Genomic DNA, 5,215 nt, shown 5'->3' on the forward strand with positions numbered 1-5,215 from the left:
AGGGAAGGGCCCCGCAGGAGGAACTGCACGCTGGACGGCACTGGAACAAATTGTGAAGGTAAACACCCAATGACAACGACAACAGCAACACAACGCGACTAATTGGCTTTTTACAGCTGCTTTAATTGTGTCTAAATTGATTATAAAACACCGGTTGTCGTGTTTACCAATAAAATGTCATTGCTAAATTAACACAAGACAGGACACACTGAAATGGAGCTGTGTTGGAGGTCATGGTAATTAGAGCTGCATCAAGAGAGAGGACTTGATTAATGTTTTGTTTTGTTTGGGGTTTTTTTTTTTTTTAGGTTAATTAAAATAAAGATGAAATTTTGTCATGTTTAATTAACCCATAACGACCCAGTACTACTTTTGTGGCAGTTGTTTTTTTTTCCTCAATATTTAGCCTATCTTAAGTGGGTTTTTTTCACCATTTTTTGTAATATTATGCTTTTTATTTTGTCTTTTTTCGATGTAAATTATGTATTTTCCTATATTTAATTCACTGATCATGTAGATGTTCATTACAGCTCAGAGTAAATTCAAAGGTTATTATATCAGAAACAGAGATAGATAGAAATCGATAGGATTAGTGGATCAACAGGTGTTAGACGTTTTAGACCAGTAGATAGTCTTGGTCACCAGTGGTTGTTTGGGTCTTTATGGGTTAATTAACAATAAAGCTAATTAAAAATGATTTAATTTACACCAGTGACCAAAAGGATCAACTGATCTAACATGTTTAATTACCTTAGAGCCACTAATCCTATCAATCCATGTCAATAATTGGTGTAAACTACAGTTTGTCATCTTTTCATGGTCATCAGATATGACCCATTTGGACGTTCAGAGGCTCCGTAGTTACCGTGGAAACACCGTCATCTTGATTCACCAGTAAAACCCATGATGTTGAGGGATATTCTATCAAAAACAGAGAAAACTGAAGAAAAAAAATCACTTTTCAGCTGAACATAAACCAAGTGTGTCCATCCACTGTCATTGATCCAACTCCATGGGTTTTACTGGTGAATCAATGTTGTAGAAGATGACGGTGTTTCCATGGTAACTACGGAGCAAGGTTATAATACAGGGTGTCCCCAAAAATGTAACATCATTTCATCAACTAATAATTTGTTTAAAATGTGTTTGCTCTTTCTTATTTTTTTCTGGAGAGAACTTAATTAATGTTTTTCATAAAGATTTATTAAAATAAAAATGTAATTTTGTCACGTTTAATGAACCCATGAAGGCCCTGTACTACTTTTATGGCAGTTGTGTTTTTTCTCAATACTTAACCTATCTTAAGTGTTTTTTCTCCATTTATTGTAATATTATCCTTTTTATTTAGACTTTTTTCAATGTGAATCAGGTATTTTCGTATATTTAATTCACTGATCATTTACATATTTCTAACAGCTCAGAGTAAATTGACTGTTATTATATCAGAAATAGAGAAAACTGAAGAAAAAGTGACTTTTTCAGCAAATACATCAATACCTGAATGTAAAAACAAGTGTGGTCATCCATTGTCATTGATCCAACTCCATGGGTTTTACTGGTGAATCAATGTTGTAGAAGATGATGGTGTTTCCATGGTAACTACGGAGCCTCTGAACATCCAAATGGGTCATATCTGATGACCATGAAAAGATGAATAACTGTATTTTACTCCAATTATTTTAACATATTAATAGGTTTAGTGGTTCAGAAATTATTAAACATTTTAGATCAGTAGGTGATTGTGGTCAGAAGTGGCTGTTTGGGTCTTTATGGGTTAAATAAATAAATAAATAAATAAATAAATTCAAAGGAGATCTACTCTGTTGAGCTTTCATAAACAACCCAGATATTTAGCTAAACTGTCACATAGGAAACACACAAATCCAGGCCTCATTTATTTATTTATTTATTTATTTACTCATTTATTTATTTATTTATTTATTTATTTACTCATTTATTTATTTATTTCAGATAATCATGTACGTTATTAAACAGAGATGGGCTTTTATTTTTATAACAGGGCTTTGCGTGATTAAATCTTAAATCTTTATTTGGCTATATGCTAAACACTGATTACAATAATCTGTTTGTTGGTGCAACCCTGTCAGTGTTTAGTCCACACACTGTAAACACATTAAGCTGTGCTGTGGACAGTCTTAGGCCCATATGACTGTGCACCAGTGGGACACAGTTCCAGCATCCACTTCAACAAATACCAATAAAAGTACAGAGGCGTTTGGTTTCAGACGCTTTCCTTTGTTTATTCTATTTAAACACATCAGTAATCACTGTTAGTGGCTGGCTGACAGGTTTATTATTTTGGATTTTCTTTTTATTTTGGTTTATTATTTTGGATTTTCTTTTTATTTTGGTTTATTATTTTGGATTTTCTTTTTATTTTGGTTTGTTATTTTGATTTCTTTTTAAATTTTGGTTTATTATTTGGGATTTTCTTTTATTTTGGTTTGTTATTTTGGATTGTCTTTTATTTTGGTTTATTATTTTGGATTTTCTTTTTATTTTGGTTTATTATTTTGAATTTTCTTTTTATTTTGGTTTATTATTTTGGAATTTCTTTTTATTTTGGTTTATTATTTTGAATTTTCTTTTTATTTTAGTTTATTATTTTGGATTTTTGTTTTATTTTGGTTCATTATTTTGGATTTTCTTTTTATTTTGGTTTATTATTTTGGATTTTCTTTTTATTTTGGTTTATTATTTTGAATTTTCTTTTTATTTTGGTTTATTATTTGGAATTTTCTTTTTATTTTGGTTTATTATTTAGGATTTTTGTTTTATTTTGGTTTATTATTTTGGATTTTCTTTTTCTTTTGGTTTATTATTTAGATTTTTCTTCTTATTTTGGTTTATTATTTTGGATTTTCTTTTATTTTGGTTTATTATTTTGAATTTTCTTTTTATTTTGGTTCATTATTTTGGATTTTCTTTTTTCTTTTGGTTTATTATTTTAAATTATCTTTTTTATTTTGGTTTATTATTTTGGATTTTCTTTTTCTTTTGGTTTCTGCTGGGTTTTCTTCCCTTTTTTTTTTTTTTTTTTTTTAAATTGTGGCCACGCCCCCTTTTGGGATAAATCAGGCTGATTGACACACACCTGTTTTGCCACACAGAGCAGAGTAGGAGTGAGGAGAGCTGAAAGAACATGTAAGTTTGATTTAGTTGACATATTTGAACAAATATCAAGCTTGATATTCATGCGGAATGTTTTTTTTTTGTCCAGTTTGGTTTGCGTACCTGTTGCTATTCGATTGAGCAATGTATGTGGTAGTTAATAGTAGTGGCATGTTTTGTTTTTTTTTGTTTGAAATATGTGTGTATTAAATTATAACTTTAATTATGTGTAATATGTTTGATTTCAGTAATGTCTGTGCTTTTAAAGAAAATGTAACTTCAGTAGACTTTGCATGTACAAATGTTTGTGTTTTAGTTTCATGGCGTTCACTGATGAAACTCTACGCTGTTTCATTGATGCCAAAAGCTGCTACAGTCACCTTTAACCAGATGTAATGATTACATAATGAGCTCCAGTTACATTTTATCTATCAATAATAAATCACATTAACACAATCATTTCATGAGAAGATGTACAAGTGTATTTTATTCCAACTTAATGGTCAACAGTGTATTGGAACTAATGGTGTCGTGTTGTGATTGTGTTATTTTAACCCTTTTTCCTCCTACACCTGATGCTTTTCATTAACCCATAAATATACTCCAGCTGGATTCTCTTCTCTGTACATTCACAGGTGGTGTCATCACTTCATTTTCATTTATAAATGTATTCTCAGGCTCCTCCCATCTCACCTCTGTGCTTATATGTGGAAAAACCAACAACAGTATGCTCTGTGTTTGCAGAAAAACATCCTGATGGTGGTTCCTCGAGTCAAGAGTTGGGTCAGACTGCGTTTTAATATGCTGCCCCCCCCACCCCCCTGCATTGAACGTCCTGCAAAACAAACTACATCTATCTGAACTTGCTACAAAAGGTGAATTTAACCCTTTCATGCATAATGGTCACTACAGTGGACAGCTGTTCTCGTGTATGTTCATGGATTTTGTTGTTTTACTTGCATATCAGCCAACACAGCGGACACTTACTGGTCAAAACACAGTCATGTCCCGTCAGAGAGTGAACTTTAATTGATTGCCATTCCAACATTTATTTCAATATAAAGTAGCTCCTTGTTTTGGATAATCCCTTATGGTCCAACTATAGCAAAACTGGATTTAAAAGTAAAAATGTGGGTCATTTAGCAACACAAATCTGTCATATTGCCCCTAAAATGTCCCGTCAGAGATTTTGAATTCTGTTTTGACCCTTATGCACCATCCTATACACTGAAATTCATAGCATTACTGTAATGTTCCTGTTCTTGATAAACCTGATTTGCTGTAACATATGAGTGTAAATTAATTGCTAATTGTTATTGGACTGTAATTTTTAATTTTTTTTTTTTTTTAACAAATTTTTTTTTTACCTCCGCCAAGGAGGTTATGTTTTTGCCAGGGTTTGTTTGTTTGTCTGTTTGTTTGTCTGTCCGTTAGTGTGCAACATAACTCAAAAAGTTATGGACAGATTTGGATGAAATTTTCAGGGTTTGTTGGAAATGGGATAAGGAAGAAATGATTACATTTTGGTGGTGATCGGGGGTGGGGGGGCCCACGGGGGGGGGGGGGGGGGGGGGGCACTGATCAGCCTTGGCGGAGGTCTGTGCTCTCCGAGTGCTTCTAGTTTGTTGTATATTATCTGAGTGAGTAATAACTGATTTTACAGTACATTAAAAACATGAGAAAACATCTGATTAGCAGCATTAAAAAAATATGTTTCATAGTTTCAGTCGGTAAAAGCATGTTTCTTTGCTTCAAACATTAAACGTATAGTGTCCAGCTGAGTGGATATTTTTGTAACTCAATAAAAAAAAAAGATCAATCTTATTGTGTTTTTTCATGCATAAAGAGGAATAAAAACACTCAACACAAAAAAAAATCTTGAGTAAGGTTCTCATAATTCATGCTTGAAAAGGTTAAAGCTATTTTAAAGGAGCGTGAAATCTTTGAGCTTGGTCACTGTAACTGTTTTTAAACTTGCACAAATGGTTGTCTTGTCACTATTGATTGTAAGTTTTTATATTATGTGTTGATAATGTCTAATCTTGTCAGAAACTGTGTGTTAGGCTGTTTTTCTTGGCCAGGT

General features: G+C 32.2%; 1 long non-coding RNA gene across 1 annotated transcript in view; it reads left to right on the forward strand.

The window, feature by feature from the left end:
• Positions 1 to 4,020, forward strand: part of LOC115438772 (uncharacterized) — a 17,250-nt gene extending 13,230 nt beyond the window's left edge. The window contains exon 3 of the long non-coding RNA XR_003938156.1: positions 4,008 to 4,020. This is a non-coding gene — a long non-coding RNA (uncharacterized LOC115438772). The remainder of the gene's footprint in view (positions 1 to 4,007) is intronic.
• Positions 4,021 to 5,215: the final 1,195 nt, after the last annotated feature.

Source organism: Sphaeramia orbicularis, chromosome 18 (genome assembly GCF_902148855.1).
Source record: "Sphaeramia orbicularis chromosome 18, fSphaOr1.1, whole genome shotgun sequence".
Classification (NCBI taxonomy): domain Eukaryota; kingdom Metazoa; phylum Chordata; class Actinopteri; order Kurtiformes; family Apogonidae; genus Sphaeramia; species Sphaeramia orbicularis.